Below are 26,647 nucleotides of genomic sequence, written 5' to 3'. Positions count from 1 at the left end.
CCGACTAGGGGTCCATAAGAGGTTCAGAGGGGGGTCCGTGGCGTTTCCCTTCCTGCCTTAATGGACTCAGCCACAGGTAGGGAACCAGCCACTTCCATTGCTCCCCCCCCCCAGCATGAGTGAGTTCTTTCGTGGTTTCTGTGTCTGGGAGGGGGCGGAGCCTGCATTCCTACTCCCGCCTTAAACCACCTCCTGTCTTTCACCCCCTCAGTCTTCCTTGAGCCTGCCTGTGAATGCAGGTGGTGATGTCCCTTCCAGGGAGCATGGCAGAGAGCCATAGCTAGCTGATATCACTTCTGGGGCTCCTAGAAGCCTCAAACAGTATTTCAGGGCTCCTCCATGGTCAAAAAGATGGACAAGGCTGCACTACATCATGATGGCTGACAAATACAAATACTAGAAGAAAGCATCAGAATAAAGAAATCTCTGCTTCAAATGTCCATGCTTGCCCCTAGACATGGTACTTTGGCCCAGATCCCACATTGAGGACAAGTCTATATATTGTTAGAAAAGACTTCGTTTGGGTTAATCACAGCATCATTCATGGCCATAATGCCTGTTCAGTATTTACCATCAATTCCTTTTCAGGGTAGTCCTTTCCATGTCTATTGAGCTGAGATTCAGCTGTGCAGGGCAGGAGAGAAAGAACAGAACATACCTACAGCAAGGGCAACACGACCTTTTCCCAATGTGTTCTGCACTGTGATTCCCTTGCTACAGTTTGGCCACCCACTCTTAGGCCACAAATTCTTGTAAATGAAATTTACAGCCACTACTGGACATGAAGCTAGCCAGCCATGTGTTGTAGTCCACTAGAGGCTTGGCAGGCAATGAAAAATCTGGATTGAAATTAATTCAAACGAATTTTCGGCTGATATCCGGGACAGGTTCCTGACGGAGCAGTTCCCCAGTGGAACAGGCTTCCTCAGGAGGTGGTGGATTCTCCATCTGTGGAAGTTTTAAAGTAGAGTCTAGATAGTCATCTGACAGAAGTGCTAATTTTATGAACTTAGGCAGATTGTGTGGGGGTGGGTAAGAAGGGATGTGCCAGTGTTTGTCTCTTGTGGCCCTTCCTTGTATACCCAATGAATTGCTGATCACCACCGTAGGATGGTAGATGAATTTCCTCCAGACCAGGCTGGATTCTAGAGATTTTTTTGTTGGACGGATCGTTTGGGCATGAAATTGGGGTCACTGTGGGTGGGGAGGTAGTTGTGAGTTCCTGCATTGTGCGAGGGTTGGACTAGATGACCCTGGAGGTCCTTTCCAACTCTGTGATTCTATGACACCCATTGACTGAACATTGGGGAGCTGTTGTGCATTGCCAGTTACCTACCATTGATCTTGCAGGTCACTTTGACAGATAGGAGGCTGTCCCACCCATAAACTCACGTGAGCCTGTGAGAGTTGTACTGCAGCAACCAATCACCTTTGAGAAGGGAGGTGGAATGGTGGAGAGAAACACAGCAGGAGTTCCATTCAGTTCTGCCCCAGGTTGAGAGCAGGCAGAGCAAAGGGGAGCTCTGCTTGGTAGTGTGGCAGAGGGGTTGGCTGTACTTCTGACAGAGAACAGAGTACCCAGTGGCTAGGCCTGTTTCTGGCAATGAGCAGGCCTCATGTCATTTAGTGTGAGTCTTGTGGAAAGGACAGGTTGGTGTGAGTGGAATCCTGGGTATGTGTGTGGGAGAGAGGACCCAACCTAGTTCTGCTCCTCGCTATAGGCATGCCTTTAGGGTAAGGGCCAGCTTGTGTGGTGGGTAGGAGTGCAAGCCGGGTTTGATTCTGCACTCCCCCGCATGCAACCAGCTGGGTGACCTTGGGCTGGCCACAGCACTGATAAGGCTGTTCTGTCCAAGCAGTGATATCAGGGCTCTCTCAGCTTCACCTACCTTACAGAGTGCCTGTTGTGGGGAGAGGAAAGGGAAGGCAAATGTGAGTCAATTTGAGAAGGGGACTGTAAACCGCTTTGAGACTCCTTTGAGCAGAGAAAAGTGGCATATAAGAACCAACTCTTCTTCTTCTTCTTCTTCTTCTTCTTCTTCTTCTTCTTCTTCTTCTTCTTCTTCTTCTTCTTCTTTATATCGTGCCCTGTCAGCAAGCCAGCTCAAGGGCAGTGTACAGCATGGTATGGCATATAACACTGATTGATTGAAATACAACTGGCAGTCACTGGCAGTCTTCAAGCAAAGGCTGGATACACACAGTTTTCTTGGATGCTTTAGGATCATTAGGGCTGATCCTGCGCTGAGCTGGATTGGACTAGATGGCCTGTATGGCCCCTTCCAACTCTGTGATTCTATGATTCTACAACAGTAATTCATTAAATTAAGATACAATTAGTAAAACTTATAAAACTACTTGAAATAGCATTTAAATCTGACTATTCTCATTGTACTTCTAGAACACGTGCCAGGCATCTGTTTCCTTCTAGTATGGGATGCCTTCATGCGGGTCCCTATATTAATGCAAGGTCCATATCAGGAAGGTAGTCAAAATAGACAACATGGCATACCTTGTCTCAACCTCCCATCCTTGAACAACTGGATGTTGGGTTGTAGAGCTCATTGTATTTTATAGGCAGGAGTGATGTAATCAATCTACATGCTTTTTTACCCATAAACCTATTTTAGGACATTTTTAGTAATGCACAAAAGATAAGGAGAAAGCAGTATATAAACATGTTTGGCTCAGTGTGTGTGAGTACGAGTGTGTTACGCGCCATCAAAATGCTTCTGAATTATGGCGACCTCATGCATTAGAAAAAGAGAAGAAGAAGAGTCGGTTTTTCTATCCTGCTTTTCACTGCCCAAAGGAGTTGCAAAGTGGCTTACCATCGCCTTCCCTTCCTCTCCCCACAACAGACACCCTGTGAGGTAGGTGGGGCTGAGAGAGCTCTGAGAGAAACTTCTCTGTTAGAACAGCTCTAACAGGACTGTGAACTGGCCCAAGGTCACCCAGCTGGCTGCATGAGGGTCAGAGTGGGGAATCAAACCTGGCTCTCCAGATTAGAAGCCAATGCTTTTAATTACTATACCACGCTGGCCTCCTAACCCTTTGTTCGGTTCTTGTAGACAGAAGGATGTGGCTTCCATGGTTGAGTCAATCCATTCACAGTTGGGTCTTTCTCTTTTCCTGCTACCTTCAACTTAAATCCACTTCTAAACGTGTAAGGACAATTTCTTAAACAAGACCCCTTTAGAGCCTTTTAAGCCCTGTCCCTGTGCAAAAGTACCAAAAACTGGAGGATTGTGGGGAACATGACTGCCAGCTGTAACAACTAAGCTGAGATTTCCTTTTATTTTGGGTGCGGCCAGAGGCGCAAACCAGGTTGTGTGAGATAAAGGAAAAGAATCAAAAGGTTCTTGGCCCTTGATTTGCACTATATGGTCTTGGAGGAGCTAATCCACTGGATCTGGGATTGGGCCCAAGATATAAGCAATGGCTTTTATTTGTTTACTTCTTTTAATTTGCACTGCCCCCCCCACCCCCACTGTCGATTGATTTGGATCCTTTCAGGGAGAAACCTAGGGAATTAAATATCTGACAGAACTTGTGGAAGCATAAGACTAACATATTAATTTATACCTGGTTAAGTAACATCTGTAGAGTACTACTTACATAACTGGAGTAAGTTTACATCGGGACAATAATTGTGGGACTAAACAAAGGGTTGATTTATGGTCGGAGAGCCACGAAGAGATGGATTACCAAGAAAGGCTGCTGACCTTTAGATACTAATTTAGAGAACTGGAAAGAATGAACGGAGTTGCTAAGGAAACAATACAAGAACTAGAGGAATGTAGCCCAAAATATGGCTGGTTCTTCTACATCCACCTATGAACCCCAACCTTCCTACTTCTACAGCTCTGGACTTTCTCTGGTACAATTCTATCCCATTGTTCTCCAAGGAACTCACAGTAGCATGCATGATTCCCCCTTCATCCGTTGGTGGCCAGAAACATATCTGCATTCCCCCGTAACAACATTTGAGTCCAATGACACCTTTAAGACCAACAAAGATTTACTCCGGGTGTGAGCTTTCATGTGCCTGCACACTTCCTCGGGCAATGGAACAGGGATCATAAGAGTACAGATTTAAGGAGAAAGTAAATTAGTAAACTGATGACATCCAAATAATGCAGTATGATAATTCTTTGCTAAAAATGCTCATCAGTCCTTTGGGTTCAGCTGTAGTTCATAAAAACATACTAGAAATCAGCCAGTTCTTGTCAGGGAAGGGCCATAGCTCATAGAATCATAGAGCTGGAAGGAGGCATTCAGGCCATCTAATCCAACCCTTGGCTCACTACAGGATCAGCCTAAAGCATTCCTGAGAAGTGTTCTTCCAGACACTGTTGAACTACTCTTATTATCCAGCCAGGTCCTTTCCATCTGTAATTTAAAACCGTTATTTCAAATTCTTTCTTCTGCTGCCAACAGGAACAGTTCCCTGCCCACCTCTTACAGACTTTCAGATACTTAAAAGATCAGTGGCAGAGCATCTGCTTGATGCAAGAAGTCCCAAGTTCGATCCCTAGCTCTCCAGTAGAAAAGACCAGGTGGTATGTAAGACAGTGGAGATGTTGCTACCAACCTGAGCAGACAGCGCTGCCCTTGATGGATCAACAGACTGATCCATTATAAAGGCAGCTTTATACAAGTACGTCTGGCCTCAACGAGGGCCAGGGCCTTTTTGGTCCTGGCCCCCACCTGATGACATGAGCTCCCAGAAGAGCTGAGGGTCTCATTGGAGCTGACCCAGTCCTGAAGGGCCTGTAAAACGGAGCTCTTCCGCCAGGCATTTGGCTGAGGCCAATAAATTCCTGCAATAATCAAATCCATACCATCATTGGTCTTCTCTCCATAACAGTGGTTCTCAACCTGGGGGTCTGGACCCCTTTGGGCCAGTTCAGTTCTGTCAGAGCTCTCTCCACCCACCCTACCTGATAGAACGCCAGATGTGGGGAAAGGAAGGGAAGGAGGTTGTAAGCTGCTTTGAGACTCCTTTGGGTAGTAAAAAACAGGGTATAAAAAGCACCTCTTCTTGTTTACAATATATATTGCTGTATCCAAGAAAATAAAATGGCAGCTTTGCTGTTGAGTTTCATGGCTGTATCTCTTGAACCACCATCCTGCAATTAAATGGCCCTTCTGGCCTTAGCATTAGCTGAACAAATCAGTTTCTCATGCAGTTACAGTGACACAAATGAAATTAGGTATACCTAACACAAGAGTTACGTTTCCATTCTCCATCATACCTTAACAAGGGTTAGCTAGTCTATACGACGCAAGGTATGCTGTGGTGGTTATTTAAATGATAATTCCATTTTTCCTAATCTGATTGGGAAAGATAACCTGCAAAAAGATTTTGGGTCCCAGGTAAAGCTTGCGTCAATTTTTCCTCCCCCAAATAATTACGCAGCGAATCTTAAAATACGGTATAACTTTCCCCAGCAAATACAGCATGCTAATTTACAAACTTCTTGTTGGCACCTGTTCATCAGGATGGAAATTCACATCTGATTTAGCGAGCAGCGATATTAAAAACGCATTCCCGGTTCAGAGGCAACTAGCGGCTGATTCTCATGGTTGCTAAGTAACAGGCACTTTATGGCAGAAATCTGCATGGAGCACATTCTTGCAAGGAGATTCAACCCGGTACTCTATCAGGACGTGCGCCAGCAAGGCACAGATTGTGTACAAATGTAACATTTGCAGAGCCAGTGCCTCCCCCTCCTCGATTGCTCATAGCACCCTGGTTCTGCTTCATGGCTCAGACAACTTCACAGTCATTTGTCCACCAAACATGGACATCCAATAGGTCTCATTTAGCAGTGGAGTCTCATCACATCAATTGGAATATCCGTAGTCCACATTGGTGTAGTGCAAATTCATGCAGGACAAAAAAAGTGATGGTAAACCTGAGCCTTCGGGGAGGGCGGTATATAAATCTAAATAAATAAACGTTACAATTGTTTTTTTAAAAATCCATATCCATAGCAATGAATAAACACTAGATTCCTTGATACAATGCACAAACATAATTCATAGAATCGGAAGGTACCTCCAGGGTCATCTAGTCCAACTCCTTGCAGAAAGCAGGAAATTCACAACTACCTGCCCACCCACAATGACTCAAATCCCAGGCCCAGATGATGCCCTTTTAAAAATAAACCCAGAATCCCTGGCTAGTCTGGTCTGGAGGAAATTCGATTTCTGACTGCAAAAGGGCAATCGTCATTTCCCTGGGCATGCAAGAAAGGGCCACAAGAGCCAAGCTCAGACACAATCCCTTCTGCCCACCCACTCTGCCTAAATTCACGGAAGCAGCATTTCAGATGACTAGCTAGCCTCTGATTAAAAACTTCCAAAGAAGAGAACCCACCGCCTCCCGATAAAGCCTGTTCCACTGAGGAACCGCTCTGACTGTCAGGAACTTCTTCCGGATATCCTTCAGATACCCTGGTCCCAGCACCTTGCTTGGTGCTTCCAAGGAGCCTGGGGAGGCATCCCAGCAGGAAATGTACAATTCCATAATCAATGCAAAAATCAATGCACTTCCCAAATTCGAGTCCATCCTCTTTTTTATTTAGGATACTGTGTAAAATGTTTGCCACTCAGACGGTCGCTCCCAAGTCACCAGCCGCCTGAAGGATGCTGCAACTTGTTGGATAATTTAGGTGTAGATAAAAGAAGGCAATTAGCGTAGTGCTGGCACTAATGAGCCAATTAGCACTGACACGGTTACAAAGAACTCAGTTGCGCAGGTAGCTAATCAGCTCTCGAGAACTGTCCGCGCTCAGGAGTTGATAGCCGGCAAGATAAAATTTTCATAGGCTAGCCGGCACGCAAGATCCGGTCGCAGTGTGAGATAGATGACGCTCGCTCGACAACGCTGACTCACATCTGTATTGTTGGAAGGGATTCTCGAACTTTGGCAGCGTTAGAGGAAGGGGGGAGGCGCCACAAATGGAATGCAGCCTAATCCAGGACAGAGTGCTCATCAGTCATACGGCTGAGGCCAACCCAACCGAAAACATTGCAGCCTACTCTTGCCCTTCCATCATCCCATCCACTCCCCTCCTTCGGGACCATCTCAAATAATCGGGATGATTTTTCCGACAGAACCACCTCAGATAATCTAGTTGCTGATTAGAGCAGGTGTTTTCATGGTTTTAAGATTGTGTATAGAGCGCTATGTGGTTTTACTGCTGTCATTGTATGTTTTTTAAGCCTGTGAATTGCCCCGAGATGACTGGTTGGAGAGGGGCGGCGTAGAAATTGAAATGAGAAAGAAATAACCAGGGATTTTTAATGCTCAAAGTAGACACGATGCCAATCGAAGATGAGACTTGTACGTTTCTGTTCATGAAACGTAATCCTTGGAAGCCACCGCACTGGTTACAACAGCTATTTAGGAAATGGGGGTGATTCAATTTAATTTCTGCACGGCTTTTCGCCATCAAAAGCATCTCTCCCGGATAGCGTTCTCCTAAGAAGTAGCGAGACGCATGTGCTTCTTTGAGAATGCAAAAACAACAGATTCACCCCCAATTCCCATTCCCTTCATTGGTTGGGTCCGTGAAAACGGACAAGAGAAATAGCAGATGAATAAATGACTCCCTTCTCCATTTCCCCTGTTCCCCCCTTCCCAATAGTTGGGCCGAGGATACCTGTGATGACCCTGTGCTTGTAGCAACCGTGCATACAGGTGGCCAGTCAACAGGTGGGGGAACAGGAAGAGGACCCCAAATGCACACAAATGCACATACACCTTCCCTGTCACTCTGCTTGCTTTTTCAGAAAGCTGACATTATTGTTTCTGCAAATTGCCATTGTAATGTGATCATGTTCAGTGTTTTTTTAAATACAGAGGGGAGGATGAGGGTGGGAGGAGAGGCAGATTATTGATGTGTCATCGCTTGAGGTGGGAGTGGAGAAGAAAGCAGACTCAGATCCTGAGTTCCTCATTGGATAACCATGAATTCCCTCCTGGGGAGGGGGAGAAATCATGTTTTGTGAGGATTTTCAGAACACACGGCTAACAGGGATTGCATTCGGAACTGCAACTTACAAGCCCGGTGTTTCAGTGAAAGGTTTGTAATTACATAGCACTTTAGGGTGGCCACTGCAGCATTTCTGCCTCTGCAGGAGCAGTCTCTGTTTTAAGAAGATTTGCTGTGCAATCTTAAGCACTAACATGCTTCTAAAACCATTTACTTGAGGGATCCCTCTCTGCTTAGGACTGCACTGTTCTTCACCTCGGTTATGTGTTACTGGCCGTGACCTGGAGTGCAGGTGGCTTACCTTGCACAATTCACTTTAAGTCTTAGTGAGGGTCAGAAGACAAATTTCCTCCACACCAGACTGACCAGGGATTCTGTGTGTGTGTGTGTGGGGGGGATTAACTGGATATGGAATTTGGGAGGACCACAGGTTGACTACACCTGATATAGCCAACCGTGTTTGGCTTCATCGTAGAGCTACAAGCGTACATTGTTAACAGTGAACTTTCAAACTACCTGTGGGTAGAGAGGTAGTTGTGAATTTCCTGCATTCTGCAAGGGATTGGACTAGATGAACCTGGAGGTCCCTTCCAACTCTATGATTCTATAATTTTATGACGTAATAAATAAAATCAGTTCTGCTGCACAGGTGCAAAGCTGCTTGGCTTGACTCTGGAGGTGAATTTTAACAGAAGCCACGGTGTTCCGAAGTGCCTGCCTTACCTGAGCGAGACTAATTCACCTGGTGACAGCGTTATCATCTAGCTTCTCAGCATATCTGCTTGCACCTCAACACCCGCAATCCAGAGGGAGGCAGCGCCAAATCAGTCCCTGCTCCTCCCCCTTCCCTTCAGTCTGCTCCCTGCGTCGCACAAATGAGCAAAAAGACAAGAGAAAGCACAGAAGCAAGTAGCTAAAATAATCAAATCAATTTGACACTCTCAAGAGAGTTAGCAGCAGAATCAATCTCTTCTGAATTTCTCCCACTTGTTATTCTATTGGGGGGAAAAAACTCCCTTAAATCGGACTTATGGGAGATTTATCTGCAAGGTATTAGACTTTCTAATCATGTTTAAGGTTTATGCCTCCCTCTGGTATTACCCTTGTTTATAGTAAACTAACGATAGTATAAATCCAGTTTCATGAGTGTGGTGTGATTGTTGCAAAGATTAATTATGATCAGTAAAGGGTTTGTTTTTTTTTTAAACCGAAAAAAAAGAAAAAGAAAAGAAAAGCCATTCTAAAGTTCTAACTTCTAGGCTGGGTTTCGCTTTAACTGATAGCAATTTACACATTCATAAATTCCCCCAACCTCTTAAATATTTATAGTAAGACTAAAATTATATTGCCAAGATTCTACATTACATTCTATCAGTACCCTAAGGATAAATGCCTTGTTAGTCGCCTTGTTTTAAATTACACCATAACAAGTTGACTTTATACAAAGAGATTGGTTGTTTATCTCCAAAGAATGTCAATTCTGTAATGGGAAACTCAGAAAAGGGAAGCAGGGAGGCATTTGGGTTTAGATTCTGCCAGTCATATGAATGATACATTAGGCAGAGAGAGTGTAGTGGCCCGAGATCATGCACTGAACTCGCACGACAGAGTCAGGATTTGAACCTGAGTCTCCCCCTCCCAGATCCTAGTCCAACATTCTAACCATTAAACTATTTCGAATCCTTGAATACATTCCCCAGAGAGCACTCCATTGTAGCAACACCAACCAGCTAAGGATTCCTGGCCCTAAAGAAATACGCCAGGCATCAACCAGAGCCAGGGCCTTTCTATGTTTTACAAGGCTTCCAAGACAGCTCTTCCGCCGGGCAATGGTTGAGGCCAGTTGAAATACTATCTAGAACAATAAATTGGGCCTCCCATCCCCTACCTTCCTTCCTCCAACCACTTACCTCGCAGCATGTGGGGGCAATAAAAAAAAGGAAAAAACCCTCTGTGAGTAAAGTAGTAATACAGTGGTGGTCACCCATGTATCATAAGGAAATTTAAGTTTACATTCTATACTACAAAACCAACAATAAAAATATAAACTTTAATTGCAATGTCATTATATCTGCAAAATGTCCGCTATTCAAAATATTACATGTAAAACAGGCAGCAAAACATACAAACATACATATGCAAATCTTATACACAGTAAGTTGCCAAAAAGTCAACAGGTTACCACATAGTAAATAGACAACAAAGTAACCAGACAGAACATCACATTGTTGATGAAATGGCACAGTGGTTAGATAAGATGAGTCTCTGGTAACTCCCAATTTTGGACTGGCCTTGATCAATTATCTGCAAAACTGGTCCTATTAGTAAAATAACATACTAATAATAATGTTTTATTAATAAATGTTTTTTAAAACACAGCCTGCTGTACTAATCTACTACTCACAATTTCTCTGTAGAATCAAGCCTCAATGTACACCAATGGATCTCAAAAGTGCTAATGATCTCAAACTTTGTATGACAAACAAAAAAGTTATTATAATATATATTCTTGTGAGAGTCTGACTATCACAGGGTATGTAGAACACATACCTGCACTGAGGCTCCTTGGTCCTGGCCCCCTTCCCTCTCTCGCTCACACACAGACAGACACAGACTAATTCCCCTCCACTCACCCGTTACCTCGTGCTTCCCTGACCTTCTCCCTGGTCCCTTTCCCCTCCCTCTCTCTCAGACACACAAACACACACACAAAGACATATACAGACACAGACTCCTTCCCCCCACTCCCCCCTTGCCTCTCCTCATTACCTCGTGCTTCCCCTTCCTGGTTCCACCCCCTCCCTCTCTCACACAAACATGTGCACACACACCCAAACACAGACTCCTTCCCTTCCCCCTCCTTATTGTGGCAGGAGGGCTGCCATGTTCTGCCATCCTCCACCGCCTCAGGTGGTTGGAAGAAGAAGAAGAGTTGGTTCTTATATGCCGCTTTTCTCTACCTGAAAGAGTCTCAAAGCGGCTTACATTCGCCTTCCCTTTCCTCTCCCCACAATAGACACCCTGTGAGGTGGGTGAGGCTGAGAGAGCCCTGATATCCCTGCTTGGTCAGAACAGTTTTATCAGTGCTGTAGTGAGCCCAAGGTCACCCAGTTGGCTGCATGTGGGGAGCGCAGAATCGAACCTGGCTCACCAGATTAGAAGTCTGCACTCCTAACCACTATATGAAACTAGCTTTCAGCTGGCAGCTGCATAGCACCTTTGGGGCTCTGACAGCACTGAGGCAGAGCACTGAGTGGGGCTCAGTGCTGGTGCTTGCTGTTCTGCCATCAGCAGCTCCATGTCCCATCTTCCAAGGCCAGTCCCGCACTCCTGAGGGCAGGACCAGCCTTGGAAGACCGGTGACAGTGGCGTCAGAGCACTGAGTGGGGCTTAGGGCTGGACCTCACTGCTCTGGTGCTGCCTCCACCATCTACTGGCCCACTCCCCGAGGTGGGTCAACAAATGTCATGTCCGTTATCATTTCCCTTACAGGGAACATAGCAGTAGATGTGTTCCACACCAAAAATATATTTATCTTATATTCAATGTAGGCATTTTAGAATTATACTCACAGGTCTTTGTAGGGATTCTAGCCTTACAGACTGACATGAAGTCTAAACTTATGCATAATGAATCTCCACTAAATGGCCCAGTAAGACTGAGTTATATTTCTAAATGCCTAACTGATAAGGTGCAACTGTGTGTGTCATGTTCACATTCTTAGAGACATACAGAAGTCCAGTAAAATTCTTGATGCCCTATAAAAAATGCTTATTTTTAGAAGGATCTTGTATGTGGTATCAAAACATGGTTCCAACTCATTGTGTTTGTCACAGGAAACCTTAAGTGCAAAATAGTATTACATGTATAAACGATCATATTACTGTAACACTTCTGGTATAATTGCTCAAGGCAAACCCTAGATTACCTTTTTAAAGTTGAAATATATCTTATTTGTGTTATAATTCTGCTAAACTTTCCCTGGTTCCTAATGCAACTATATCTAAAAAATCAAAAATGTAAATTTTACACAGTCCAGATTGACTCAAATAGATGGGGTTTGCATTATATGCATGTGGAGGAGTAGGGAATCAAACCTGGCTTGCCAGATTAGAGTCTGCTTCTCTTAACCACTATGTCAAGCTGGCTCTCTCAGTGGCCGCACAACAATATTTTCAGCCTTTAAGGCTTGATTTCTGGCAGTTAAGGAAATGGCCAGGCCTTTCCAGGGCTGTTTTAGTCATTGAGATTAAATTTGAACCAGTGGTTCAAATCCCCACTGTCCCATAGAAATGCACTGGATAACCTTGGGCCCATTCAACATTCTCAGCCTAATTTATTAGGATGAGACTCATGTAAGTTTCACTGGGTTCCTATAGCAGGGAAGGATGGGATATAAATGAAATAAATAATAAAATTAGCTGAAGATGGATGGGGAGGTGAACATAAATGGGTGGGTGGGAAGGAGAGAAGGAAACGGGAAAGTAAGGATACAGGGGAAAGAGAAAATAGGAGATCATGGCGAAAGAAAGGTACCCCCTGCAAGTCTTGTGAGTTCCCCACCACGCAATTGTGCCCAGTGGCCAGCATGGAGCAACTGAACCATGGTTTTCCAGGATAGAAGCAGCCGGGGGAGGGAGGGAAGGAAAGAAAGAAAACTGAGGGGCACACAGAGGCACGTTGGCAGATAAGTGGGGAAGAGAGAAGGAAGTATGGAAAGTGAAGAGGCTTTGGGGCATTCAGGGAAGGGAATGAGGGAATAGTAGGCAACAGGAAATTTACACACACGGCATTGCTGGCCTCATGTGTCTAGTTCTTGTAGTACATTGTATTGGGCTGGATTATGGTAGATGACAGTTAAGGTACTGCATCATATGTGCCAAGCTGCCATATACTTCAGCCTTTCTCAACTTTTTTACTATTGCGAAACCCCTTAAATATTCTTCGGGCTTTGAGAACCCCCAGAAGTGTTGCAATCGTGCAGCATATGGTTGGGAATCAGAGCTGGGTACCCAGGGCCCCTCCCCTTCTTATCCCCTCCAGGTCTATCACTGGCCATTTTTTTTTGGGGGGGGGGAGACCAACATGACTATATATGGTCATATCATCTGATAAATGATTAACAATTTAAAAAATATATTAAAAATTAATTAAATCCCACCCATTCAGGAAACCTTTCCAGGGCCATCAAGAAACCCCTGGTCTACTTGAAAGCCCTGTCTGCTTGATTTAGAATTCCACCCCTGATGACCTGGAAGTTCCAGGTTCCAGTCCAGCCAAAACCCCATCGGGTTAAATAAGGTAAGCAGCTCTCAGTGTGGTCCTAAATAGGGTTAGAAGACAATAGGGTTAGAAGGCTACAACTCATCGGGTTCAACCCACTTCACGCCGTTGGCCTTCCACACATTGTTGTGACTGCAATAGTGTATGTGAAGCATCCCTGAACACTAAAGAGAATGCGACATAAATCCTAAGTCACAATCTTTTATGTGTTGCAGACTGAATGAAGTCCCTAGCCAAAGAAATGACATTTGCATTCATTATAACTGAACACAGCAGAAGGTAAGGCAGGACTGCCTTTGACGTACAATTTCTTTTTTCCTGCTCAGGACCACTGGTCCAGAAATTGTGTTTTAATTTAGTTGTTCATTGACTGGGTTGTTCTTTTGCCAGCCAAAAGCCAGTGGGCAACGCAGTTCAATTACATCTCCTGCAAAGCTTCTTTGCATCGTCAGTTTGAAAGGCATGGGGCCATAAAATGCAGAGTCAGGGGTGGAGGGATGAAGAGAGTTCCATAAACTCTTTCTTGCCGTGTCTGTAGTGGATCAGGCATAAACTTAACTTAGAAGCACTGCTGTGAGATACTCTAGAAACTGAAGTTGCTCCGGAGGTTAGGACTTGTTTTTCTGAACCTCCAGCATTTCCTCATCTCTAGAGTCTTGAATAAAGTGGGACTTACTTCCAAGTCGACCTGCCTAGACTTGTTGAATCTCTGATGGTTTATGGTCTGTGCACTGACAACAAAAGCATGAGATCCAGTGTAAGGTTCAAGAACCATTGATTTCGACAAGAGCACAGTACGGTACAGTATTGAATGGAAAGGTTTTTGTTTTTTTGGTTTCCTTGCTTATTTGCATCTGATTTTCAGGGTTTTCAAGGCAAGGGACATTCAGAGGAGGTTTGCCATTGCCTCTGGGTAGCCACCCTGGACTTCTTTGGTGGTCTTCTATTCAGGTACTAAGTGGGCCTGACCTGTTTAGCTTCCAAGAGCTGATGAATCAGTTGAGCATGGCCTATCCAGGGCCCATTCCACATACATAGGATAATGCACTTTCAGTGTACTTTGGCAGCTGGATTTTCCTGTACAGGAAAATCTACTTCTAATGTGAATTGAAATTGCATTATCTATTGTGTGCAGAATATGCCCAGGTCAGGGCAAACATAGCTATACACCTCTAAGCCCCTTGACCCTGTTTAGACATCTGTTGCTAAGCGCTCGAGACTGATGTAGTGAAGGTATCCATTTGATTGCTATAGTTCATTAAAATATTGTACAGTGACCTCCACAGTGAAGGTCAAATGCCCTGTTTCTGGGAATTAGTCAAGCCCCATCTTTGTGACAAAAGGTATTTGGCAGGTCATGCTTTAGCACCAGAGCTTTTAAAAATCTGTGTCTATAAGACTTGCCTCACAGATTAACCTACAGCGAGATTTTCATCCTCCAGGCTGAACTTTCATCCCCAGTCTAGTCTGCTTTATCCAGAGGATGTTGTAGCTTTGTCCTGTACCGGAGTGGGGCCTAAAGCACAAGCTTCATGCCGTGTCAGACATCTGTAAATATAACCAGTTCACAGTCGCTTATTCTAAATTTAAGATTTTGGTATTCCAGAAGCCTGGCCCTTGTAAGTTTGAAACTCACTAGAGGAATCTAAAAGGTCACCTTAGCAAATAGGTTGCATTCATTTTTTTTTTAATTAGAAAACCATTTTTGGTTACCAAAAAAATAGACTAAGCACTATAATTAAGAGCTTGAGAAAATTAAAAATTCACCTGTCTGCAAATTTTAAGGATTTTTCCCCCCATCACATTGGCATCCAAGATATTCCTGTGGTGCTTGCAGTACATCATGCTGACATCTTGTCTCTCTTGCTCAGTGGAGCTCCTTTATGGGCATTAGCGATATCTGCTCAAGAGGAATCGGCTCACGTTTCCTTCCGTCATGCCTTTCTGTAGACCTCAAAATGCATTTTGGATTCCAACTTGCTTTGGGAAGCAAGCTGCCTTTCCATGTCATGGAAGCCTTGGACTGTTGCAGTTAAATTTAGATCCCTTTTTGTTAGATTATTTGCCAGTTTTACTACCGTGGTCACAGTAGGAATCCCCACATGTTGTCTTGGAGCATCTGAGAAGATACAAAGTTAAGAAGCACTGGGGTAGCTTTACCACCCTCGTCTTTGTATAATCCTCACATTAGGTAGAAAACTCTTGAATTACACAGAACAGTTTGCATTAGGCAGAAAACTTAACCAGGATGCTAAGAGTTTGTTCTGCACTTTTTGGGGGGCTTTCCAGCTCCCTTTCCTGCCCAGCAACAATATTTTAACCTCCTTACAGCACCAACATATTGTCAGCTTTTCTTTTTACACCAGGTAAACGTACTGCCTTTAGCTGAAACTTTGGGCCATTCTGCTGAAATCTCTCTAGCCCAGCCTTTCTCAATTATTTTACCGTTGGGAAACCCTTGAATGTATAATCATATTTGCACAGGTGCATTAGTACTAACGCTTATAGAATGCCCTCATGACCCGAGAAAGCATCTCCTGCAAGTACTGCCATCAGATACAGATAATTTTTGAACTAGCAAAGTAGCAAAATTTGCGTGGCTAGCTTTAAGAACGAGGGAAGATAGGGTCACTGATGTATAGCCATTATAACCTTGCCGATAGGTCCACAGAACTTCTTATGTTTCTTGGTTAGTAGGTTTTATGCTACGTCTCTTAATCTTGTTTTTTGTTTTATCTTTTAACAGCTTTAATAGTTTTATTGCTTTCATGGCTCATTTTATCCTTGTAAAATAGTCAATGGTATTTAATGCTTTTAAATGTTGACTTTTATGGTGGGGAAGTTTTTAAGTTTTACTGTTGATGCATTTTTAAACTTTTAATGTATTACCTTCCCATTTACAAACTGCTATTGTATAGTAATGCATCTAAAATTTTGGTCTAAATGACTGTAAATAAAGATTGGTTGGGAAACCCCTGAAACATTCATTGGGCTTCAAGAAACCCCAGAAGTAGAGCAATCTTGCAGAATATGGTTGGGAAGCATAGATGTGTGCATGCCCATCTGGGGCCCCTCCCCTTCCCACCCCCTCCAGGCCCATCATGGTCCTTTTGGGAGGAGGGGGCAGGTCGACAGGTCCATATATGGTCATATCACATGATAAATGTTTAACAAATTTTAAAAATTAATGAACTCCCACCCTTTCAGGAAACTCCTCTAGGGCCATCAAGAAACCCTGGTTGAGAAATCCTGCACTAGCCCAAAGATCCTGCCTATGGTTAAGAGCAGACATGGAATTACTAACTCATTTCTTCATTAATTGTGGTTTATATTCCACTGAAAGAACTTGATTTTTAAGCTCCTCCTGTTGCCAAATTTTCCGTCTTCTTGCATGATTTTCACCTTTTATTTCTATTGGCTGGTAGCAATACTAAAGTGACACGTTTTGTAGTTACATTTATTCTTTCTGCTCTTGACATTGGGAGTCTGTATGTATCATCTGAACCAGGGGTAGTCAAACTGCGGCCCTCCAGATGTCCATGGACTACAATTCCCAGAAGCCCCTGCCAGGATTCGCTGGCAGGGGCGCATGGGAATTGTAGTCCATGGACATCTGGAGGGCCGCAGTTTGACTACCCCTGATCTGAACCCTGGATTCATATTTAAAAGTTTATGTATTTATTTTAAATATCTAATAATTTGAGACTTGTTTTGCTTAATTCAACCAAGTGCTTTGGCACATAGGCCCGCAGATTTCAGAACAAGAATAGGATATTGTTTAGTGTGGCTAAATCACACCCTTCATAAAATGGGGGACACTAAGGCCAAAGTCTGATAAAACGGCAAAACTCTAAATTTTAAATACATGTTGAATTCTGCAGAAAGGGGAGGTGGGTTATATTAATCTGCCTTGTTCCAAACGGAAGCCAGTATAAAATAAGAGGGAAAATGGAAAAGTGAAATGTTGAAGACAGTACCAAGAAAACAAGTGTTAAAATACCAGTTTTCCCATTGTTCACTGGTGAAGACATGCTGTCAAAGATTTAGCAGTGCTACCCTTAATAGATTTACACTCTTCTAATCCACTGAAATCTATAGGTTTAGAAGGCTGAAAATTGGCTTATGATTGGTCTGTAAGTTACACAAAGTACATAAAGAGATCAGAAGTCTGGTAGCCTTACACTTCTCAACTTGAGGAAGATGAGGGGCCAAAATGACTATATTTCAGTGGGCTAAAAGATGGACAACTTAGAGACTTATGAAAAAAATTGGTGGTTGGTCCCTTAGATGGTCATTAACTGGACCTTTTATGATAACGATTCACTTTGGTCCTCAGTTGTTCAGTAGAGTCTTGATTCCTAATCATAGTAGCAAATAAGTGATTTGTAGGGAAGATTGGCAAGCTCCAGGGGGAGGGGGACGGGAGATCTTTTGACATTACAAGTGATCTCTACCCTATCGAGATCAGTTCCCCTGGAGAAAATGGTTGCCCTGGAGAGTGGATTCTGTACCAGGGGTGGCTAAACTGTGGCTCTCCAGATGTCCGTGGACTACAGTTCCCATGAGCCACCTGCTGGCATGTGCTACCCTTAATAACACATGCTGGCTGGGGCTCTTTGGAATTGTAGTCCATGGACATCTGGAGAGCCACAGTTTTGACATCCCTGTTCTATGGCATTATCCCCAGATCACTCCTCTCCCCAAACCGCAGAGTTCCCAGGCTCCAGCCCTAAATCTCCAGAAATGTCCCAGTCTGGAATCTGCAACTCCATTCCTGGGTCATACTGTATCTCTCTAGATCAGTTTGTGGAAACCTTTTCTACTAAAGCTCATGTTTCAATTACACAGATTCCCCCCACACAAGTCAGCAGAACAGAAAATTAGCTGAGTACCAGAAATATATATGTATCATCCAGAAAGACCCATCTGATTTTTAAGCATGTAAAATTGTTAGTTGAAAGCTTTGATTTTCTTTTGGATGCCTCTCTTCTTAAACCCTTTACTATTTCCCCTCCCTTAGAATCTTCTGGGACCTTTTAAGCAGACCTCTTGTTTGGCCTGATAACTCTGTAGGCTTGAGAAAAACATCTCCTGTAAGCAAAGCCCTTTGTTTGGTGGAAGCAAGGGGCTGGGAAGGGCACATTTCTTCCCTCTGAGGTTTCAGGCTGCTGTAGACCAAATGGGCAGGACTCAGAGATTCATGGATTCTGAGCCAAATAAGTTATTTTAAAATATATATATATATTTATTTGTTTTCAAAATGAGAAATTAGAAATAGAAAGAAAATACAGAAAAGAAAGATTATATTTAATACGAATATAACATATACATAGGAAGCATTATTGACAAAGTACATTCCCAGTTGTGTTGAACAGCTAAACAAAATATCACTCCCCAGTGTCTTCTTTGTTGTGAACTCAACTTCAAATATTCCTCTTTACTAATTATTATTTTTTATCTAACAATAAAAATAGGAGACATAAAAAATTACTTAATGACTTTATTTGTCCATGATTTCTAAAAGAAAAGTTGCATCTAAAATTTTGGTCTAAATGACCGTAAATAAAGATTGATTGATAAAAGAAAAGCCCCAACAATCATGGAATTCTTCTGGTGGCCTTCTGCTTACTAGGTTAGTTAGCGTTGCCATTATGGCAAATTCTCTAAGCCAAAAAAGTTCTGATCCGTTGCAATCTTTATATCCAGAACTGGTACTTGGGATGATTATGGTGGGACTGAAATATAAAATTACATGCTTTGTTTTGAAGATGCGCATGGCAAGGGAAATGAATTGCATGGCCAGTTTATAAATGCGTGCATTATGACATGTTGTATGATTAGGAGGAATGTCCCAGTGAGATTGCTGGGTAATTGTATTGATCCCTTGGAGCAAGTAATGATTTAATGACAGACAGATGATGCTCCTTTTGGAGATTAAATATGTATTTTTCTTATTAATATCAAATTCTGATTTCTGATGATGTGGCATGCAGAGCCTGGAATGGGCAATTTTGCAGATCGTTTATTTGCCAGAGCCACATAGACATAACTCTGGACAATTCATTTGCCTGACCAAAGCAGTCCTGCATATCTACCAATCAAAAGAAAATCAAAATAGAAAACTCAGGTTCTCTGAAAGACTGAGGGCAATTTAAGTCACAACGATAAATAGGAATGTATCACCTTGGCACACCTAACGTTAATTCAGACTGTACTCAGTGGGGCTTACCTTTGAGTAGCCATATTCAGATGCTTGCTTGCTTCTTCCCAATATCTGCCACAGAGGAAGGAAGCAGAAGGAATGGAAAGGTAACTTTTGAGTTTAAGGTATTTCACGATCAATCGATATAGAATTTTTAAAAATATATATTCCCAATAAATATTGACATTTGCAGTTTCCAAGTGGGAACACAGTAGCATTTCAGCATTCCACGGGGCCTGCAAAACGGAGCTCTTCTGCCATGTCTATGGTTGAGGCTGGGGTCGGCAGGGAAGATCGATGCCCTCCCCCAGGGTATGAGTAGTAAATTGAATCATCTTGACCTCCTTCCTTGCTCCTCCAGTAGTGGGGATGGGGGGGGTTTCTGCCATGTTCGGTGATTTTATGTCTTTTAATGGGGGTTTAATGGGTTTTATTGGACATTGTAACCTGCCACGAGCCAGCTTCGGAAGTGGTGGGAAATAAACCTAATAATAACAAAAACAACAACAACAACAACAATAATAATGGTTTTTATCAGAAAAGATGCAATATTCTCATTACAGCAACTACCGTACTTGAGACAAGTTGAAAACTGCATGATGGCCCTCTCAAACAAGCTAGCTCTGGTGGGATAGCCCATTGCTTGGAAACAAGAAAGTAATTGGTTATTTGAGAGCAATACTTGGTACTTGACAGTGTCACCCTAAGCCAGGCTTTCTCAACCAGGGTTTCGTGAAACTTTGGGGGTTTCCTGAATGATGATAATGTCATCCGTTTAGCCGTGTCCAACCCTTGGCTCAAACAGGGTTTTGGGGGTTTCCTGAATAGGTGAGAATTAATTTTGTATATATATATATTTAATTTGTTAAACATTTATTGGGTGATATGGCCATATATGGTCATGTTGATCTGCTCCTCCCCCCCAAAAAAATGATAGGCTTGGGGGGTGGGGGTGGGAGGGGCAGGGTCCCTGGATAGGTATGTACACAGCTTGGTTCCCCAACCATATCTTGCAGGATCGTGCCACTTCTGGGGTTTCTTGAAGCCTTCAGAATATGCTAAGCAGACTTATACCCATTGACTTCCGGAGAGCCAGCATGGTGTAATGAGAGAGCCAGTGTGGAAGAGAGTCAGGGTGGTGTAGTGGTTAAAAGCGTCAGCCTCTAAACTGGATAACCGTGTTTGATTCTCCAGTCCTCCACATTCAGCCAGCTGGGTTCACCTTGAGCTAATCACAGTTCTCTTAGCACTGTTCTCGCAGAGCACTTCTCTTAGAACTCTCTTAGCCCTAAGGAAGGAAAAGGTGTTGGTAAGCTACTTTGAGACTCATTTGGGTAGTGAAAAGGAGGGTGTAAAGAAACGGCTCTTCTTCATCTTCCAAAGACTTAGAAGTGTACGACTCTGTGTGGGAATATACAGTGAATCTCCTCCGATGGAAATGGTAGCGAAGAGCAGCAGTGTAACTTTTGGTTGGACATGTAATTTAAAACACATTGATCATAATTAAGTTTGGTAAAGTACAAAGTTAATTGACCTCGAAAGCTGAATCATGAGCAGTCTGGCAGTGGTCATGGAAACCAGAGTCTGGTGAGGCTACGGCATCAAATAGCAGAGGAAAATCAGGCAGCATCAACAGCTAAACAGGTCAGAGGCTATTGTTATGAGATACGGAACAAAGTCTCGGATCTTATATGTTTTTAAGTAGATGTTTCCCCATGATAAGCCCTGAGAGATATGTCTCCCGTAATGAAATACATCAAACATGGCCAAACAAGTGTTTTCAGAAGTCCTATGAATAAAATTAATACAATTATATTTCTACAGTATATTCGAATAATATGGACTCCGGGGAATGGTAGAGGACAGGAAGGCCTGGAGGATCATTGTCCATGGGGTTGCGATGGGTCGGACACGACTTCGCACATAACAAAACAAAAAATTCGAATAAGAACAGTTTCTTCATGTAGAACAACACCTTAATATATAATGGGCTGTTCTGCTGGTGAAAAGGGGAGGGGGAGGCGTCTGTAACAAACATTGTGGGCGGTGCACAGAGGAATATAACAATAAGCCCGGTGGAATGCCAACAGAAACGTGGGCCCTTATGGAGCTCCTGAGGTTCCGGAGGCCTGCAAAATGGCACTCTTCCACCAGGCATTTGGTTGAGATCGGGCTGCACCCCAACTATCCATCTGGGCCCCCTGCCTACCCTCACTTTGGGGAGGGGGGTACTATTGGAAAAGCATCCCCTCATCGGGCCAGACATCTCCAATATATATATATTCCAACCTGTTCCTGACCCACTGGTAAATTTTGTCCAGAACGAAACGGGATAGCAGGAGCAAGTGACATTACTTTTAGTCTGATTTTTAGATTTTTATCTGGACAAACAAACAAATAAATAAATAAATAAGGTAAAGGTATCCCCTGTGCAAACACTGGGTCATGTGTGACCCTTGGGGTGATGCCCCCTAGCGTTTTCATGGCAGACTCAATACAGGGTGGTTTGCCAGTGCCTTCCCCAGTCATTACCGTTTACCCCCCAGCAAGCTGGGTACTCAAATAAATAAATACATACATACATACATACATACATACATACATACATACATACATACATACATACATACATACATACGGGACAGGAGTTGTAGCAAGGAGATGAATTGGGTTAGATTCATGTTTGAAAGCTAGCTGGATCCAACCCAATATTGAATAATGTATTCAGGATTTCCCCCCCCCCCCTCCTTTGGCTGAAGAACCCAATAGAAATTTGTTGAATTTGAAGCTATTAGACATGATACACCCAAGTAAGGATTTTAAAAATGTGATTGTTCCAGTATATTCAGGATAAATTGTACTTGCTATTTAAAAAATAGCCATTTCTTTGCCATTGCTAAGAAAAGTTTGCCAGGGAAATTCTATTCTTGGAGATGGGATTAGCTCCTTCACCTTCACATTTAGCAAGCTGAGCAGCCAGTTTAGCACCAGCTGTTGGTCAGAAACTAACTCAGCTGGCTCGGGAATCAGCTGGAAGTCAGGTTCTTATCCCACACACTCACCCCCTCAGATAAATAGCTGCACATGAAGATACGGGGTCAGAAGCAATTTCTCACTGCAAAAAGGGAGAGAAAAGATTGTTTCTCTCCTTTTTTCTGCAGAACCAGCCAATAGCTTGGATAGAGGAGAGAAAAGCTAATTATTTCTTTCTCCCAGCCCCAAACTTAGAGCTTAGGCTGGGGAAAACAGGAATGATCTCCTCCTTTTCTCCACAGTCCAAACTGATAGCTTGAGCTGGGGAAAAGAGAAGGAAAATTAGCCGGCCTTCTGCTCACCCACTCACCACTGAATTTGTTGTATATCAACAGGTCTAGAATGTAGCAAAAATGTCTGGGTAAGAGATCAGAAGAGCCTGGCTTCCAGCTGTTGAGCTAGGAATCGGCTCCTGATTCTTCCTTCCCTCCCTAAAATACATTGCTGGGCACAAAGGAAAATTTCCTGGCAGGAGTTTAGATCTGATAGCTGCCAGCAAACTCTTCTTGTGAATGGTCACAAACAGATTGCAAAGACCCAAGTTTATATGGCTGCCTGATCACCACTGGTAAATGGGAAGTGAGCTGAACTGGAAGGTACTCAAGAACCCTTGTATGATTGAGACTAAGTGGCCATTTTTGGAAACAATGAATAAGCTGTCAACCAAAGAAGAGCTGATCCCCAGATTTGTTCTATACTAGTCAGCTTGGTGTAGTGAGTAAGAGCAGCAGCTTCTAATCTAGAGAGCTGGGTTTGATTCCCCACTCCTGCTCAGACAGGCAGCTGGGTGAGCTTGGGCCAATCACAGAGCAGTTCTCTTAGCCTCACTTACCTCACAGGGTGTCTGTTGTGGGGAGAGGAAGGGAAGGCATTTATAAGCACTGAGACTCCTTTGGGCAGTAGAAAGCGGGGTATAAAAAACAACTCTTCTTCTCTCAGTAAAAGAAACTTGTCATGGTGTAGCCATAACCAACAGCACCAATATTTATTACAACCAAAAGATCAGCAGTTTCACAGTCTGGTTGACATACAAGTATAAAATGAATATGCAGATATTAAAGTGCATAGCCTTATTGTCCTGTAATTAATTATACATAAAAGTTATTTAGAAATTTGGAATACCTGTTTTCTTACGGACAAAGTCACAGTGCAGAATTTGGCCGCTATAGGTGGTCTCGTTGGAGCAGTCTGCAAGGAGAAGATACATGTAGAATTTTCCAGATCTTCCTGGGAGCTTAGACAGAGTAGAGATGAGAGATGTGGAATGGATTTCCTTATAAAACGGATACTATAATAATACGTGTTTCACTGTTCCGATTCCGTTCAATTGGTAGCAACACAGATATTGAGGGCAGGGAATATGCTACTATCACCTTTCCAGTAGCGTTGAGGGCAAGCAATTTAAATCAGGCTAAGGTGAAAGCTCTGCAGTATTTGGAGGGGATCCAGAAGGGTAAAGATAGTTTGCCAACCCAAATTTGGCTTTGGGTCGCTACCACAGGATAGAGATGAACCCATACTCTGTCTCCTAGATTCATTGTTTCAGTATTACTTAAACTCCCAAGGACCCACAATGGCATGATATACGGTAATGTTCAGGTGATATGGAACCAACTCCTGGGTCCTGCCAGTGTGATTCAACAGCCATGCGTTACTAGGGCAGCATGGGGAAAACCCATCCTGCTAACCATAACATATGAATCAGTCCTCTGGTTGCAATACCATAGTCAGCAGCATTAGTCACAATTACGTGGGTTTGATTTTTGCCATCTGGCTGAATATAAAGTCCCCGTATCTAACTCTAAGTATTATTACCTTTTAACTAGGCAACACTTTGTTGTGTTACACTACTATGTAGAAATGTCTTTTGTGGAAATGAAATGTGTTCAGTGAAGATAGTGTAATGGAATCAACCTAATTAGTCTTCTGTAAAGTTAATTGTGGCTCCATTACTTGTTTACTTTGGTTTTCCATACAATGAGCATCGGGTTTGAAATAGGGTAAAGGATAAATGCATTGTACTGTAAATATGAATTTCATTTGCAGAATATAGAACTCACTGTAGCGTTGCTTTGAAATTAATGAACCTTTTCAGTTCATTACAGATAAAAAATGTTACCCTCCCTCCTTCTCAATACGATGGAAACAGTGTGTTGATTATGTAAACAACTCCTGGTTTCCATTGGCGAACCATTATTTTGTGGGCATAAAGCATCAACGGCTCGACTTGATTTCCCCCGATGCGTCTCTGAACTTTCTTCTCAAATTTGTGAGATATATTGAATAACCAGTGAACTCTGACTCCAGCAGAAATCCCCAAATGCATTTTAATTAGGTCTCCGGATTTCCTTTAATGAAGATTTAAGTACTTTCTTTTTCATCCTACCCTCGGCAGCTTGTTCTCACTCGTAGCGACTGCGGAATTATAATGATTTATTAATTAAAAACTCGATATCAGGCTAAGTGTTGTTGTTGTATCTGTAAATTAGTTTGGACTTTCAAAGAGCCCCTCAGTGCCATATCAGATAGCAAGAAAATGGCTCTCGGAGTGGATGAAGAAAGGAATTAAGGACCAGTATAAAATGGCCATCTGAAAACGCTTCTGGATAAGAGCTATTTTCTATAAGGATCATGATACAGAATGGCCCACTTAAGGATCATTGGTTATTTCTCACAATCTTTTTTTTTTTTTTCCCCAATCCTCAACGTGAAGCTTGCTGGACTTGAAAACTGCATTTCAGGGGAGGAATGCGAGCCAAGTGGAAAACAAAATGGCACCCACAATGCAAACCAGGTGCAATAACGATAAAACAAATGCAAAATGACAGGAACAGAAGCAAGCGTTTTATGAAGTGCGCCTGCCTGCACATTCAGTTTGCTCAGACAATCTCGGGAAAATGGGAATGCATTCACAAGAGATGAAATTACAGGCTAAGAGCTTAAGGAAGTTTTAATGAGACTGTAAAATATTATGATAAGCCCTTGTTCAAAATATACTCGGCACTGGTCACCGCAGTATTAGAGAGATAAAAAGTTACAGAGACAAAGAGCGGCATAATTACGAATCCGACAGAGAGGTTGCATTGCTATGATAAACCTCTGTCAATAACCCAGGCAGCTGGAAATGGAACTATCATAAAGCTCGGCCCTAATGCAAGTCCATGTGCTAATGATGTGAATTTGCAACCTCTGTTGGTCTCAAGAAAAGTAATTTACAAGTAAGTGTGGTCCCTAGGGGTGGGCAAAATTTTTTTTTCCCCCAGTTAAAATCTAATGATGGCGTTAGCCATTCGGTCCATTTTGACTCTTGGCAATCCTGTGGCTCAACTGGCACCATGATTTCCGATCTTGCACCGCTTTTTTTAGTTGTATAATGTTCTGGCTGGTATCCATTTTGATCGTGTCTAGTCACCGTGTTCTTTATCGGCCTGGTTTATCAGACCCCCCCCCCCAAAAAAAATCCAATATTTCCACACACAAAAACTGGGTCCAAATACCAGCATGGTATTCAGATCTAGGATTTGTCGCACACACATACAATGCCTTTGTTGGCATAAAGCAGATTAACAAGATAAACAAAAATAGTCAAGATACATCAGTCAGTTTAAATTTAAAGACTGAAGACAGAAATTCAGCCACAATAAAAGTGACATCAGCATCCTTATCACTCAATAAAAAATGGCAGATCAGGTGTTTTGAATGGTTTCTCCATTTCGGTATAAAAGGTATAATATGCCTTCGCTGGACAATGAACACGGGACAATCCAGTGAGATATGTTGGATGGTGTCAGGAGAATTTGATTTACAAGGGCATAGTCTATTTTCGAAAGGAATCTTGGCAAATCTCCCTTGTAATATTTTGGAAGGGAAGGGTGTTGTCAAAAATCCTGATTTCTTTTCATGTCCAGTAGACCCGAGCAGAAAAATACTGATTTTAAGTAATGCCAGCCTGACCATGGGACTTTCTTGGCTTTCCTATAGCATGGCTTAATCCGTGCTGCAGGAGCTGTCCCCTTGATCTCCATGCAGCAAGGAAATCTCTCACTGCTGGCAAGATCAGCTGGCAAGGCAGAAGTTGAGAGCTCCACATCGCCCTGGCCAGTCCTGGGCTGGCTCTTCTTGC

General features: G+C 43.0%; 1 protein-coding gene across 6 annotated transcripts in view; it reads left to right on the top strand.

The window, feature by feature from the left end:
• Positions 1 to 26,647, top strand: part of B3GALT1 (beta-1,3-galactosyltransferase 1) — a 504,258-nt gene that overhangs the window by 317,418 nt on the left and 160,193 nt on the right. The window contains exon 1 of one of the 6 annotated variants that reach the window (XM_077319824.1): positions 58 to 76. The exons of the other annotated variants lie outside the window; for them this stretch is intronic. The gene's annotated coding sequence lies outside the window, so the exon portion shown is untranslated. Of the gene's footprint in view, positions 1 to 57; positions 77 to 26,647 lie in introns of those variants that run through there. 6 annotated transcript variants of the gene reach the window in all.

Source organism: Paroedura picta, chromosome 2 (genome assembly GCF_049243985.1).
Source record: "Paroedura picta isolate Pp20150507F chromosome 2, Ppicta_v3.0, whole genome shotgun sequence".
NCBI lineage: Eukaryota > Metazoa > Chordata > Lepidosauria > Squamata > Gekkonidae > Paroedura > Paroedura picta.
The sequence above is the reverse complement of the archived record's forward strand: the minus strand, read 5'-3'. Positions and strand labels throughout refer to the sequence as shown.